The sequence below is a fragment of the Engystomops pustulosus genome, chromosome 6 (genome assembly GCF_040894005.1).
Source record: "Engystomops pustulosus chromosome 6, aEngPut4.maternal, whole genome shotgun sequence".
Classification (NCBI taxonomy): domain Eukaryota; kingdom Metazoa; phylum Chordata; class Amphibia; order Anura; family Leptodactylidae; genus Engystomops; species Engystomops pustulosus.
In genome coordinates this window covers 116,335,354-116,352,312 of record NC_092416.1, presented here as the reverse complement: position 1 = coordinate 116,352,312, position 16,959 = coordinate 116,335,354, and positions in this window count along the sequence as shown.

Sequence of the window (16,959 nt, the reverse complement as noted above, 5' to 3'; positions counted from 1 at the left end):
TATTGCTTTCCTTACAAGACTAGTTAGCCACATAGGGTTTTTCTTGTTCCTTTTATGCTTTTTCCCATAAGGTATGTGTTTCTCACAGGACTTTTTCAGAATATATGAGAAAAAGTCCCATTTTTGGGGGGGGCTTTTGTCCTTGAGAGCATTATCCCAGTCTATGCCTTTAAGGTCTTCCCTTAGTTGCTGAAAATTTGCCCTCCTGAAGTTTAGAGTGTTGGTTGCCCCTTCACTAACGCTCTTAGTAAAGCGTAATACAAAATCAATGATATTATGATAACTATTCCCCAGGTTCCCCCCAACCTGTAGTTTTGATATCCTATCCGGTCTGTTGGTAAGGATAAGGTCCAGCAGTGCCCCCCCTCTTGTTGGCTCCTGGACTAGTTGCGACAGGTAATTGTCTTTTGTTGTTGACAAGAACCTGCTACCTTTGAAGGACCTGCAGGTTTCTGCCCCCCAGTCAATATCTGGGTAATTGAAGTCCCCCATGATAAGTACTTCACCATGCTTTGAAGCCGCATCCATTTCACTTATCAGCATTTCCTCTGCTGCCTCCATTATATTTGGAGCCTTATAACAAACCCCTAGTAATATTTTATTATTCTTTTTCCCTCCTCTTATCTCCACCCATAGGGACTCCACATTTGCGTTACTGATGTCATCTCGCAGGACGGGCTTGAGGCAAGAATTCACATATAAACAAACCCCTCCCCCTTTTTTATTTATACGATCCTTTCTAAAAAGACTATAACCATCTATAGTAACAGCCCAGTCATAGCTACTGTCCAGCCATGTCTCGCTGATACCCACTATATCATATTTCCGTTCCAACATCAAGAGTTCCAGTTCCTCCATTTTGTTTGTGAGGCTTCTGGCATTTGTGTACATACACTTTATATGGTTTTCCCTGTCCCTATTCCTTTTGTCCTTATTCCCCAATCTCATTCCAGCCCCCCTTCCTCCCCCATGGACTATGACCCTTCCCAGCTCTCTATGTACACCGTCTATTTGCCCTGCACAAGTGTAATTGCCCTCCCCCCAGGTCTCTAGTTTAAACACTCCTCCAACCTTCTAGCCATTTTTTCCCCTAAAACAGCGGCCCCCTCCCCATTGAGGTGCAGCCCATCCCTACTGTAGAGCCTGTAGCCCACAGAAAAGTCATCCCAGTTCTCCATGAACCCAAACCCCTCCTTCCTACACCAACTTTTGAGCCACTTATTTACCTCCTTGATCTCCCGCTGCCTTTCTGGTGTGGCGCGTGGTACAGGCAGTATTTCGGAGAAAATTACCTTTGAGGTCCTTGCCCTGAGCTTATGGCCTAAATCTCTGAAATCATTTTTAAGGACCTTCCACCTACCTGTTACTTTGTCATTAGTGCCAATGTGGACCATTCCTCACCAGCCCCTCCCAGTAATCCGTCAACCCGATCCGCAACATGCCGAACCCGAGCACCCGGCAAACAACACACTGTTCGGTATGCACAGTCTTTGTGACAGATTGCCCTGTGTGTTCCCCTAATAATGGAATCTCCCACTACCAGCACCTGTCTGACCTTGCCTGTGCTCCCATTACCCTTCTTACTGGAGCAGACATTCCCCTGGTTGCTAGCGGCCACGTCTTTCTGCAGCATTGCTACCCCAGAGCTGATATCCCCCTCATCCACCAGCCTGGCAAACTTATTGGGGTACAATAGCAGCAGCTGGATGCTACAACATAAAGTGTGAAGTGCTGAGATAGAAAATGGCTGGATTTTATAGGGCTGTGTGACATCACATAAGCCTGCCGGTCGCTGATTGGCTTACAGGTCAAATCGAAGTTAGAATCATTAGAATCGATTTGCCCATCTCTAACCACAGCACAAAATTCCATAATAGAAATGATCAATTACCAGAGTAATACACTATATATCACTCCAGAAACATAGTGGCCCACATTTATTTAGTAATTAGTGACAGTATTCTGGCCGGTTAAACTGAATGGACCAGAAAAAAAACTGTTGCACTCCAGTGCACTCTGCACGCTATTAAAGGGGTTCTCAGGAGGTGGAAAAACATGGCTGCAGTCTTCCAAAAATAGCACCACACCTGACCATGGGTAGTGTGTGGTATTGCAACTAAGCTCCATTCATTTCTATACAGCTGAGCTGCAGTACTGGCAGTAACCATGGTCAGGTGTGGTGCTGTTTTGGAAGACTGCAGCCATGTTTTTCCACCTCCTGAGAACCCCTTTAAATGTGGGCCAGTATTAACATATAAAGACCCAGCCCGGATAATGAATTAGATGAATTAGAGAATTAATATTAATGTAGACCACCTTAACCAGATTTAACAATTAATAATGATGCTGACCTTGGATCAATAAGTTAATATTAATTCAGACCAGTTACAGACTTAAGAGCAGATCAATAAAATAATGGAGACCCGCAGATTTATCATAAATAATAACAGTGATGCAAGATCAGATAAAAACGTAAAAATTCCATAGAACCCAGACCTGACATAAAAGTACTCACGTCTCATCACTCCTCTTTTGCTTCAAGCACTGTACTCAATGTTCAACTAATGCTCTGTGGGCTGCTCTGAGTCCTGCTGCTGGCGCATAATATCAATATCAAGACCCAGAGCATAGCTACACCCCAAGAAGGAGAGGACCTACCAGTAGGTAGTGAGTTCAGTTGTGACAATTTAGTCCTCTACTGCTGCTGGCATCTGCACCAATGAGCACTTACATAAGTTATGGAAGCACTCATTAGTTACTTATGCCACCATGACCTGACAGGAAGGTGTAGCCAGCAAAATGTGGCATAGGCTTTGCACCCCTGACCTATACTGTGGCATCTTTATAAGACGACATATACAATCCTCTCAGGAAAAATAACTTCAAGAGTAAAATATCTTGGTTTTGTGTATGGGTCACATATGGCATCATTTAGGACTAGAGACGAGCGGGTTTGTTGAAATTTGGGTTTGATGGGTTTGACCGTATTTTGCAACGAAATTTGATTTGGGACACAGACTTTGGAAAATACTTGATATAATAACATATTGTAGATAAAGAAATAGTCTATCCAGTTATTCGAATGTGGAATTGAAAAATGTTGAAATTCCATTAATCTGGTATTGAACATTTTTTGAAGTTCCATTAATCGGCAATTGAAATTTTTTTGAATTTAAACCTCCATTAATCCAGAATCAAAAATTTTTGGAATCAGAAGTTCTATTAATACAGAATTGGAAAAGCACAACCGCAGGGCAGGGCAGCATCTGCAAAGCATAGAGGGCAACCTCTATGCCACGGTCACGTCTCTAATTTTCCCACCCAGAAATTGAATGTGGAGAACCCATCCTTCAGTACCAGGAGTGTGGACAGATAATCCTCCACTATGTGAGTCACATTCTGCCTCCTGGTAGTAGGTGCCCCATCCTATAGTGGTGGAGATTGAGCAGAACTAAACATAACATTCCACAGTGGCCATGCTTTTATAGTGTTATATAGTATATAGCCAGCCAGCCCCATTTAGTATATAACCAACCCTCTTTAGTAGATATTGAGCCAGCCCACAGTAGTATATAGCCAGCCAGCCCCCTGTAGTATATAGCCAATAAGCCCCCAGTAGTATATAGCCAGCCCCCCAATAGAAATATAGCCAGTCAGCCCCCTGTAGTATACATCCAACCCCTTTGGTATACAGCCAGCCCCCTTTGGTATATAGCCAGTCCCCTGTAGTATATAGCCAGCACGCTTTTGTATACAGCCAGCCCTTTTTGTATACAGCCAGCCGGCGCACTTTTGTATACAGCCTGTCAACCCCCTTTTGTATAGCACATAAAAAAAGAAATTTACATACTCACCTTCCGGTGGTCTCCAATGCTCGGCGCGGCTTTCAGATGCACCCGTCCCCGCAGCTCCTCTTCTGTCTTCACTCTGCTGTAACAGCTGGCAGAGACACGTCCATGCGCTCTGCCAGTGGGCGCACACTATGACATCATCAACAGCGACACCGCCGCATCATAGCATGCGCCGGCCGGCAGAGCGCATTGGAGGATAGGGAGCATCAGGGAGCTGTGCTGATCATCGGGGGCACTGGAAGGGGAGTATGCAAGTTTATTTTTTATAGACTCGTGTCTATATACATGAATATATATGGTATATAGTTATTACAGTGGGCTGTATATAGTTATAATGGGAAGCTGTACATAGATATTATAGGGAGGCTGTATATATTTATAGGGAGGTTGTAATTAGTTGTAATAGGAGGCTGTATATAGTTTTTATGGGGTGACTGTTTATAGTTATTATGGGAGGCTGTATACAGTTAATATAGGAGGGCTATTTATAGTTATTATAGGAGGCTGTATATTGTAATTATAGGGGTAATGTATATATTTATTACAGGGGGCTGTGTATAGCTATAATAGGGAGCTGTGTAAAGTTATTATGTGGGGACTTTTTTAGTTATTATGGGAGGCTGGATATAGTTATAGGGAGGCTGGATATAGTTATTGGGAGGTTGTATATAGTTATTATAGGGGGATATATATAGTTATTATAGGAGGCTGTATATAGTTATTATAGGGGACTGTATATAGTCATTATAGGGAGGCTGTATATATTTATAGGGAGGTTGTATTTAGTTATAATAGGAGGCTGCTTATAGTTTTTATAGGGTGACTGTTCATAGTTATTATGGGAGGCTGTATATAGTTATTATAGGGGGATGTATATAGTTATTATAGGGAGGCTGTACATAGTTTTTATAGGGGGACTATTTATAGTTATGGGAGGCTGTATATAGTTAATATAGGAGGGATATTTATAGTTATTATAGGGGGCTATATATAGTTATTATAGGGGGCTGTATATAGTTATTATAGGGGGCTGTATATAGTTATTACAGGAGGCTGTATATAGTTATTATAGAGGTAATGTATATAGTTATTTAAGGAGGCTGTATATTATTATTATCAGTGGCTATATATAGTAATTATAGGGATAATGTATATAGTTATTACAGGGGGTAGTATATAGTTATTATAGGAAGCTGTGTATAGTTATTATGTGGGGACTTTTTATAATTATGGGAGGCTGTATATAGTTATAGGGAGACTGTATATAGTTATTGGGAGGTTGTATATAGTTATTAAAGGAGGCTGCATATGGTTATTATAGGAGGCTGCATATAGTTATTATAGGGGGCTGTATATAGTTATAATAGGAGGCTGTATATAGTTTTTATAGGGGGGTATTTATAGGTATTATGGGAGGGTGTATATAGTTATTGCTGGGGAGCAGTATATAGGGATTGCTGTTCCCTGTCTGTACTGTATTCAATGGGGGCCCCACCAGATTTTGCACCCAGGGGCCCCCAAGTTTTTCCAATTGCGGCTTTTATGTTAGAGAAAGGAACTTCACTAGTGGTGGTGTTTCCATCTGGCAGAGGACTATGCTCCCCTCCTGGACATTACAGACACCACATGCATCATTCATTACAGTTTCTCCTGAAAATGTTGGTGTGTTTAATTGATTATATTCAATGTAGATTTGGAATGTATGTTCTCTATTCTCACTGACCGCACTTTTCTAATCCACATATTTGTATGCACTATTCTCACTGACCACACTTTTCTGATAACAAGACTTTTTCTGAATTAGGTAGAAAAGCGCAATATTTTCTGACAGGACTTTGCAAAAAATGTATGATTGATGATAATGATTTTGATTTTTTTTGTGCCTGAATACTAGACAGAGACAGGATCTTCAAGATCTTGCTGGATGATGCACTACATCATAATAATCAGGTCTGGTCTTTGCAAGTATTTTTGTATAATCCTGAATACTCAGTAGGAATATCCCTGCACTGACGCAATTCTTCTGAGTGCCGTTATAATGGCAATTATTTTGGATTCCCATCTGTACCTAATAAAAGGAGCCTCATCTATACACCTCATTGCCCTGACAAGGACAATTGCTACTGTTTCACAAGTTCCTGACTAGCTGACTGATGGTATGATGAGTAGCAAGTTCTCCAAGCTGTCTCATATGTGTAATGGTGTCTTGACATGTGACCCTGTTTATTATACTGCAGAGGCACGTGTCCAGCCCAGCCAATCACAGGCATGTCTATAAGCATATGGCTGAACATGTTACAATTTAGTGTACATAGAGCAGGAGAATGGTATTATTGTGTTTGTAGTTATTTCAGTTGCCGTCTGGGTACCAGAAGTGGCCCTGATCCACCTCTAGTCATGACGTCTATTTATCCTGGGAGGCATTACTGGTGATTGTACTGGGTTACAAGTACATTATGATTATACATTTTTTAGCTGTAGCAGATCAATACCTTTTTCTACGGGGCCTTTGTGCCCATCTACAATCTAGTAATGTTGCACTAGATGTGACACTATGTCAATACTTCTTTGGGATTTTTTTCTTGATACATTTTGACAAATAAAGTAATAGCACACAAGGCCACAGAGCAGTCAATGTGAAAGGTTTCCAATGCCTGGTGGATTCTTGGTACATATAATGCATGAAATAATTATTAAAAATGTGCAAAAGTAATTTCTTTTAACATGTAAGACATGTGATGGAAATCAGCAGTAACAAAGCCGCCAACAAAAGTCAAGCACTGGTTCCTCAAGAGCCTGGGAACAGATTAATAGATCGATCCTAGGAGATTACTGAAGTAGATATTACGCATTGATTGTACATAGCAATGGGAAGAGGCAATGCTGTTCATTGTGGTTCCTGCACTGACGCGTTCCTCTTAGAGTCTATGCTATGGAGGGAAGGCTTGCTAATTGTTGTATAATCTGAGACTTCAATTTTGCCTGAAGGACTTGACTGCATTGCGTTGCTTGCAATATTACTGAATAAGGGGTGATTCTAGGTGGATCAATGAGGAAAGTAATGTGAACTTTTTAAATGAATCAAGTATATATAGTCTTAAGTGACCTCTATTATTGTTAGTGCTGTTAATCGTTGTTGTATTGTTCTGTTATTTTGAAGCACACAGCCGGTTGGAGAAGAGCGCTCCTCACTCCTCTTCATAGAAAGCTGAGCAACTGCGACGCAAATCAGGTCAAAAATTGTAACTGCTCGATATTTTGATGCATGGCCGCCCAGCTCTGTCATTGAGAAATGCGACAGTGTGTGCTGAATAGTTGCTTTAGAAGTCAATTGTGGCTGTGATCTGGCCTTACAATTTGAAAATTTTTCTGGCCGCCACTATTACGGTCATCTAAATGGAGTCTAATATACCTGTTATCTTATTTGTTAGCCTCATATGTCATTATTTTGTGTTATTTATAATATCAGCCACCTCCTCCACCATCTTAGCTTGTTGGCAGCTTATACCTCTGCAATCCCTGTAACTATATGCTTGAAGGCTTAGCATCTCTCAAAACATTTAACTTTACTTCTCAAGTTCTGCCATTGTGTAATATAGTTAAAATTTGGAAGTTTGTTGGTTTCCTCTAATCAGAAGGTGGTGCCATGTGAGAGACACCATGATGATTAGGTGGCCACATGTCAGAGCTGGAGATAAACTGTTATCTGCCTAATAGGGCAACATAAATCAGCAAGGTGTACGAATGGGGAAAAGCTCTTAAAATCTGGATGTCCCTGACTCAGCAGGACTCTTGTCCCGCTGTCCACGCTGTCCTCTGGATACAGGTAGCAGTGGGCTGTGAGCTCTATACTACAGGGAGCAGGAGGCAGGTTGATGTCATTACACCGTGCCTCCTTCCCCAAGCACCTGACTATAGTACCAGGAGCCGGAAGCGCGATATGATGTAGTCACTGCGCCCATCCTGCACAGAGAAGAGGAGATGAGAGATGAAGAAAGGTTAATATTTTTTTATTGTACATTGTGAAGGAGAAGCACATTAGGAGGGCTGTGGGTGACATTGCCTACTGGGTGGCTGTGTTTGACATTATTAACTGGGGATGACATCACTTACTTGGGGCTGTGGGTGAAATAACTTATTTAGTGTAGGACCACTAGGACCACTTCAGTATGTTGTTATTTTTTAGTGGGGCATTATTTACTGTGGGTATTATTATTACAGTAGGCATAAAGGGGCCACTATCAAGTGTAGGTGAGTAGAGGTGGCATTATTCAGTACAGGTCACATTGATGGGGAATTAGTAGAGGTCACAGGTATTTAGTATAAATTGCATTTTTTCATTTTAGGCCACGTTTGGGGAACATTATTTTGCCTGTGTTTTCTGTACAGTGGTTTTTGGGGCAAGCGCGTATCAGGAGGTCATGTACAGGTGTGGACACAATGAAAATTTTGTTTACGACCCTAGAAAGCCCCCTGTCCCCTCCCCTTTTTACATACCTTGTACACCTATGTACCATTATCTAATTCACAGCCTTCATCTTAAATCTCCCTTTTTCTCATAGTCTGCACCTCAAGTTTCATGTCTCCCTCTTTTTTAGCATATCCATCTCCAGCACTGAGAGTATCACAAAATATCGGTGTCATAAGAACTTTTATTAGTGGTGCTCATCAAGTACTGTCTTGCTGGCCATTCTTGATTTGAGTGAACCTCTGCACCAACCTATGTCCTAACCAGACCCTGCTGTATTTTTAGTATCTGATGAGCCATTGCATGTATCACTCTCCTTTCATTCTTTGCTAAAATTAGTCTGATTATTGCTAAAATGTCATTGTAATATACTGAGCATCTATTTTATTAGTGACCAGACCCCTTTCTTGCTAAGAATCTTACCACAAATGGATGCAATAGTTCTAATTTCTGTAAGCTCTTAAAGGTGAGTGAAACCACCATTTGACATGACTATGTATCAATCCTACAGTAGATAGAGCTCGATTGTACAGAAGAAGTTAATGGAGATTTTATACTTGGACTGGTGTGTCCGCTTGTCCTTAGTGTCAAATTTTAACAAAAAACAATGAAGACTATGAAGACTATAAGACTAATTTTAGCAAATAATGACTGAGATCTCATGTTAATCATTTTTATTACCATAGAAGTAACTGAAGGTGACAACAGAGTGAAATCCAAATAAAAATTTTTATTATAAGACATTCACATCTTATGAAAGTTGGATATATTGGCTTTTGTTAGCATTCTGCTTAGGAGCTGATGAGGTATCCACCCACCAAGGGGACCACCTTGCCTCAAAACCCAAGGGAAAGTTTATTAGCATTTTAGCTTCTAATGCTACATACAGCCGCCTCGCTTTTAGTAACACAGCTACATACATCCGCCTTGCTCCCAGTAACACGTCTACATACATCTGCCTTGGCCCCAGTAACGCGTCTACATACAGCCGACTCGCCCCCAGTAACACGTCTACATACAGACGCCTCGCCCCCAGTAACACGTCTACATACAGACGCCTCGCCCCCAGTAACACGTCTACATACAACCGCCTCACCCCAGTAACACATCTACATACAGCCGCCTCATCCCCAGTAACACAGCTACATACAGCTGCCTCATCCCCAGTAACACAGCTACATAAAGTTGCCTCAACCCCATCTATATATCTACTTTCACCCCTGTGTCCCATGTAACATACACCTCAGTCCGCACAGACATGCAGTCCCATGTAAGATAAACCTCAGTCCGCAGCAGCCATACAGTCCCGTGTAACTGAAACCTCAGTCCACAGCAGCTATGCAGTCCCATGTAACATACACCTCATCCCGCACCAGACACACAATCCTATGTAACATACACCTCAGTCCCCACCAGCCATACAGTCCATATAATATACACCTCATTCAACACCAGCCATACAGTCCCATGTATCATACAATCCAGTCCCCACCAGCCATACAGTCCCATGTAACATACACTCCAGTCCGCACCAGCCATACAGTCCCATGCAACATACACTCCAGTCCCCACCAGCCATAAAGTCCCATGTAACATACACTCCAGTCCCCACCAGCCATAAAGTTCCATGTAACATACACCCCAGTCCCCACCAGCCATACAGTCCCATGTAACATAAACCCCAGTCCCCACCAGCCACACAGTCCCATGTAACATACACCCCAGTCCCCACCAGCCATACAGTCCCATGTAACATAAACCCCAGTCCCCACCAGCCATACAGTCCCATGTAACATAAACCCCAGTCCCCTCAAGTCATACAGTCCCATGTAACATACACCCCAGTCCCCACCAGCCACACAGTCCCATGTATACAGCCACTTACCCTGTAAGTTCTCTTCTCCACGTGTAGTTTATTGTCAATGCTCCTCTACTTCCTGCACAGAGAGGAGGTGGAGGTGATTCCTTAGCGCAGTGATAGGTGTCTGCACGGCAGTGAGTCATGCGGACCCCTCCCCCTTACGGCCTGGTCCATCGTTACGCCCCTGTCCAGAACTATCCCTATGTAATATGTTTTGTTTTGTTACAGTTTCTGTGTAACAGGTCTTGAATTACTGTTTTTATGCACCAAATGTCACAGATTGGGGAGATATCAATCGCTTTAAAGCCTAGATCCCATGATAGTTGTAAACATATGTTTACTATATGGTGTAGTAGACAGGAAAATAAAGTGTATGGGGGACAGCACACAATTTGCCTGCCCGGAGCTCAAAAATTCCTGATGAAGGCCCTGCATACAGGCACAAGACTTGTTAGAACTGCCATAGTAATAAATTGCACCAGTGTAGTACATCAGGGCCTAACTAGTTACCATGGGGCCACATAGCAAAATGATGTGGTCAATTTCTTTAGGAAACAAGACTAAATTTCCGTAGCAAATGAGTTATATTCCTGGATTCATATACTTTGCAATTAAAAGGTTATTTATTTATCGTGTGGGTAAAATAAGATTGTGGAAGATTCATCATATTGGGAGTTATTTTCATCACTTTGATGAATCAGTCGCTATAGATCCACACAGCTTGAAGTCATTTTACTTCATGTGAGAGAAAATGGCTGATTAATACATTGCAGAGTAACAGACACGACTTCCCCATTGCTGGACAGTAGTGATAATGATAAATATGGAGGCATGGACAATGTAAGGGTCCAGTTAAAGGAAATCTACAATCAAAATCAAGCATGAATAAACCATGGGCACTTTCTTATAGATCCTGGCACAGTGACTCGTAATCTTCTTATGTTTTTTATCATTGGCCTTCCTTCTAAAATCAACTATTTATATTATGTAATGCATCTTGCGGTCCCCTCTGTGCTACAATCTTCACAAACTGTTACAATGTCTCATAGCCCCTTCCTTTCTGCTCCTCGGGAAATTCCTCCCTCTGCGTGATATAATCTCACTGAATGGTTAGGGGGTAGTGCTCCTGCACAATGTAAGCAGGAGCATAACTTGAGGGGCCGCTGAGGTTGTAATCGCACCCGGGCCCAAAAGGCTTAGGCGGCCCTTATGGTGTCACTTTCCCATATGAGAAGACTATTACTATAAACCATACATTATAGTCAGGGGTCTGGCACAGACTTTGCACTCGTGCCCATCAGCTTCTAGTTACGCCACTGAATGTAAGGCTCCACGTATACATTCATAAATGGCTGCTGTGAGCCACAAAAACCGTATCTTGCTCAGGGCCGCTATAGATGTGCATTGTGCCAGCTGGGTTGATGCACTTCAAAAGATAGAACTAGGTCTGATTTGTGGCGGCTGCTCAGCTTGCTCCTTCTCCAGCCAGCTTGTGGCTCATGGTAAACATCCTCTTGTGCAAACGTGTGCATGAAGCCTAACAGCCTGTGAATAGGTAGCACAGAGGGGCTCTGGTACTACCCCAGGAGCCCTTCAGGCTAATTTTCATAATTTTATGTGTAAAGAGTCACAATAGACAAAGCAAATGCACTAAACCCAGAACATGGACTGAAGTGATAGGGTATTACAAGACACTCAACAGGCATCAGTTGACAACCTACCTGGTGGAGTAGTGGTTATCAGACTGGTGGAGGTTCTCTTGATTATATAGTACTTCCAATGACTGTGCCATCATCTCCATTAGGTGTGTTAATGTTTGCACTAGGTGTTACTTCTTATTCCTGAATACCTACCTTGACAAAACTGTTTACACTTTTGATCTGGTATAGAAAGCTATGTGATTTGTATCGACTTATCAAGGTCTGGTACAAGGGTGTAGGTGACATGTACGGTTGTACTTTTTAAGTGATTTTTTAAAAAATATTTGTTGTTTGGTAATGATTTGGCATAAATAAAGATTTGTATATATACTTTTTGCCTATACACACTTTTCTTTGTCTTTTTGTTTGTTGGTTAGTTCAATTAGTGTGTTGGAGTTTGCAGGTACGATACGGTATACCTGGACTATATATTTTGAGCTGTGCAAGTTTTGTTTTTTATTAATATTCAGACTGGTGGAGTAATCACAACTTACCTGGTGGATTTGTTATCAGACTGTGCTGTCTGATAGCGGCTGTAGTTCCTAAATGCATGGAAAATACATGGAACAGAAAAGTATTGTCAGTGAGAATGGCGCACGATAATATATGGATCAGAAAAGTGTTGTTATTCAATATTGGGTTACATTTACTAAGAATAGTGCAAACTGCACTTAAGTGTGTTTGCCAGATTCACAAGGAACGTGCTACAGAAATCCTGAATCTGGCGCTTCCCAGCACTGGCCCGACAGAGTTCACCAACTTTTTTGTGGTAGACCTGTGGCTTGCGACACACTTATGTCACACTTTGCATGATAAATCTGACGCACAGTCGGAATAAGCTCCAGATTGCCCCCTAATTTGTGTCACATGATGCCTAGAGCAGTGTGCGCCATAAAGTGTTGCGTGCACCATAATTGTATCCCATTCTCCAGAAATGTGTCTCAGACACTTCTTAAATATCTGTGCAAGCAGTTTGCACTGGAAGAATGTGCAAAGTCTGACAGAAAACTGGTGCACGGCCCTTAGTAAATGTGAGCAATTGTGTTTTTATATGTGAATCAGAAATGTGTTGTTGTCAGCGAATAGTGTCAGTAAGGAGAGGACTAGAGATGAGCGAACATACTCGTCCGAGCTTGATGCTCGTTCGAGCATTAGCGTACTCGAACCTGCTCGTTGCTCGGACGAATACTTCGTCCGCTCGAGAAAATGGCATCTCCCGCCGTTTTGCTTTTTGGCGGCCAGAAACAGAGCCAATCACAAGCCAGGAGACTCTGCACTCCACCCAGCATGACGTGGTACCCTTACACGTCGATAGCAGTGGTTGGCTGGCCAGATCAGGTGACCCTGGAATAGACTAGCCCCTGCCCGCGCTGCTCGGATCATTCTCTGTCTGGATGCCGCTAGGGAGAGAGCTGCTGCTGGTCAGGGAAAGCGTTAGGGTGTTCTATTAGAATAGTGTTAGGCAGGAGTGATTCTACAAGAACCCAACAGTCCTTCTTAGGGCTACAATAACGTTTTATTTTCCTTTTTTTTTGGTTTGCTTGTGGCTGGGCTTGCTGGCATTAGTAGTGCAGCTAGTACCATATTGTGAGTAATTTGCAGGGAGACTTGTGTTTAGCTCTTAGTGACACACATATCCACCTCAATACAATACAATAGCGTTATATTTTCCTTTTTTTTGGTTTGCTTGTGGCTGGGCTTGCTGGCATTAGTAGTGCAGCTAGTACCATATTGTGAGGAATTTGCAGGGAGACTTGTGTTTAGCTCTTAGTGACACATATATCCACCTTAATACAATACAATAGCGTTATATTTTCCTTTTTATTTTATTTGCTTGTGGCTGGGCTTGCTGGCATTAGTAGTGCAGCTAGTACCACATTGTTAGGAATTTGCAGGGGGACTTGCGACCGTTGTGTTTAGCTCTTAGTGACACACATATCCACCTCAAACACCGAAGTGGGACAATTTATTAGGGGTTGATTTGAATTACGCCGAGTCTGCTGATTTATTTTTTTTTACGTTTATTTCTTTTTAGAACTCACAGTAATCTGCCAAAGCAGTGTGCTTTGAGTGTGGGCTATAAAATAGCCATAGGAGAACCCCAACGGCTTATTTAGGCCTACAATAGCGTTATATTTTCCTTTTTTTGGGGGTTTGTTTGTGGCTGGGCTTGCTGGCATTAGTAGTGCAGCTAGTACCACATTGTTAGGAATTTGCAGGGAGACTTGTGTTTAGCTCTTAGTGACACACATATCCACCTCAAACACCGAAGTGGGACAATTTATTAGGGGTTTGATTTGAATTACGCCGAGTCTGCTGATTTATTTTTTTTTACGTTTATTTCTTTCTAGAACTCACATTAATCTGCCAAAGCAGTGTGCTTTGAGTGTGGGCTAGAAAATAGCCATAGGAGAACCCCAACGGCTTATTTAGGCCTACAATAGCGTTATATTTTCCTTTTTTTTTGGTTTGCTTGTGGCTGGGCTTACTGGCATTAGTAGTGCAGCTAGTACCGTATTGTGAGAAATTTGCAGGGAGACTTGCGACCGTTGTGTTTAGCTCTTATTGACACACATATCCACCTCAAACACCGAAGTGGGACAATTTATTAGGGGTTTGATTTGAATTACGCCGAGTCTACTGATTTTTTTTTTTTTTACGCTTATTTCTCTTATAACTCAAAGTCATCTGGCACAGCACAAAATCCAGTTGTGTGCTGTCAGTGTAGGTTAGAAACTAGCCATAGCAATAGGATAGCATCGTTTTGTTTAAAAAAAACCACAAAAAAAAAAATTTGAAGTTTACACTTTAATTTTGAAAATGTTTAACCCGTGGGCTAGGGGTAGAGGACGAGGGCGTGGACGTGGGCGTCCAACTACTGCAGGGGTCAGAGGCCGTGATCCTGGGCGGGGTGAGACACCACCTGCTGATGAGGGAGCAGGGGAACGCCGCAGAGCTACACTCCCTAGGTTCATCATGTCTCAAGTTACTGGGACTCGTGGTAGAGCACTGTTGAGGCCAGAACAGTGCGAAGAGGTGATGTCGTGGATTGCGGACAATGCTTCTAGCCATTTGTCCACCAGTCAGTCTTCCACGCAGTCCACCCATGTCACCGAAATCAGCACTCCTCCAGCTCCTCCACCTCAGCCTCCTTCCCCCCAGTCTGCCCCCTCCCAGCAAAATTTGGCATTTGAACCGGCATACTCTGAGGAACTATTTTCTGGACCCTTCCCACAGTCACAAACCACTTGTCCGGTTGCTGCTGAGCAATTTTCCGATGCCCAGGTATTCCACCAGTCACAGTCTGTGGGTGATGATGACATTATTGACATAGTGGAAGAAGTGTGTAAAGAGGTATCGGACGATGAGGAGACACGGTTGTCAGACAGTGGTGAAGTTGTTGTTAGGGCAGGAAGGAAGGACTGAGGGATCGGAGGATGATGAGGTGACAGGCCCAAGCTGGGTTGATAGGCCGGATGAACACAGTGCTTCTGAGACGGAGGCGAGTCCTATAGCAGAACAGGTTGGAAGAGGCAGTGGTGGGGCCAGACGGGGAGGCAGGACCAGAGCTGGTGCATCAGCGCCAAATGTTGCCCGTAGTCAAGGTCCCGTGGCGAGGGCTAGATTTTCAGAAGTCTGGAGGTTCTTTAAAGAAACACCGTATGACCGACGGACTGTGGTGAGCAACCTTTGCCAAACCAGGATCAACAGGGGTTCCACCACTACTAGCTTAACTACCACCAGTATGCGCAGGCATATGAATGCTAAACACCCCACTCAATGGCACCAAGCCCGTTCACCTTCGGCCGGGCACACCACTGCTCCTTCCCCTGTGTCATCTGCTAGTCAGCCCCCTGCCCAGGACCACGGGCCAAACACCTCCCGAGCGAAAACCCCATCTTCGCCTCCACGATCCTCCACAGCATCCACCAGCGTTCAGCTCTTCATACCCCAGACGCTGGAGCGCAAAAGGAAGTATAGCACAACCCACCCACACGCCCAAGCCCTCAACGTCCACATCTCCAAGTTGCTTAGCCTGAAGATGCTGCCCTATAGGCTGGTAGAGACCGAGGTCTTTCGAAACCTCATGGCAGCGGCCGCCCCTCGGTATTCGGTCCCCAGCCGCCACTACTTTTCCCGATGTGCCGTCTCAGCCCTGCACAAGCACGTGTCAGAAAACATCATCCGTGCCCTGACCAACGCCGTTTCTGACAAGGTCCACCTGACCACGGACACGTGGACGAGTGCTGCCGGGCAGGGCCACTATGTATCGCTGATGGCACATTGGGTTAACTTGGTGGAGGCTGGGACCGAGTCTGACCCTGGGGCTGCTCATATACTGCCGACGCCGAGGATTGCGGGGCCTGCCTCGGTCCAAGTCTCAAAGGCCTACTATGCCTCCTCCTCCTCCCACCCCTCCTCCACCTCCTCCTCTGAATTACCATCCGTGGGCATGGCGCCATCAGTCGGTAGCTCTAGGCACAGCAGCAGTGCCATCGCTAAGCGACAGCAGGCGGTGCTCAAACTGCTGAGCCTAGGCGATAAAAGGCACACCGCCCAAGAGCTATTACAGGGCATCACGGCGCAGACTGATCTGTGGCTGGCACCGCTGAACCTGAAGCCAGGCATGGTTGTGTGTGACAACGGCCGTAACCTGGTGGCGGCTCTGCAACTCGGCAGACTGACACATGTGCCATGCCTGTCCCATGTGTTAAATCTCATAGTTCAGCGTTTCCTCAAGACATACCCCAATCTGTCTGATTTGCTCACGAAGGTGCGCCGCATCTGTGCACATTTCAGGAAGTCCAGCACAGATGCTGCCACTCTCAGGGCAGCGCAGCGCCGCCTCCAACTGCCCGCTCACCGACTGTTGTGCGACGTGCCCACAAGGTGGAATTCAACATTAGCCATGTTATCCAGAGTTTACCAGCAGCGCAGAGCGATTGTAGACTGCCAGATGTCAACTTCCACCAGAACTGGTAGTCAGGTCAGTCAGCTTCCTCAAGTCTACAATGAGGAGTGGACGTGGATGTCTGATATCTGTCAGGTGCTGAGTAACTTTGAGGAGTCAACACAGAT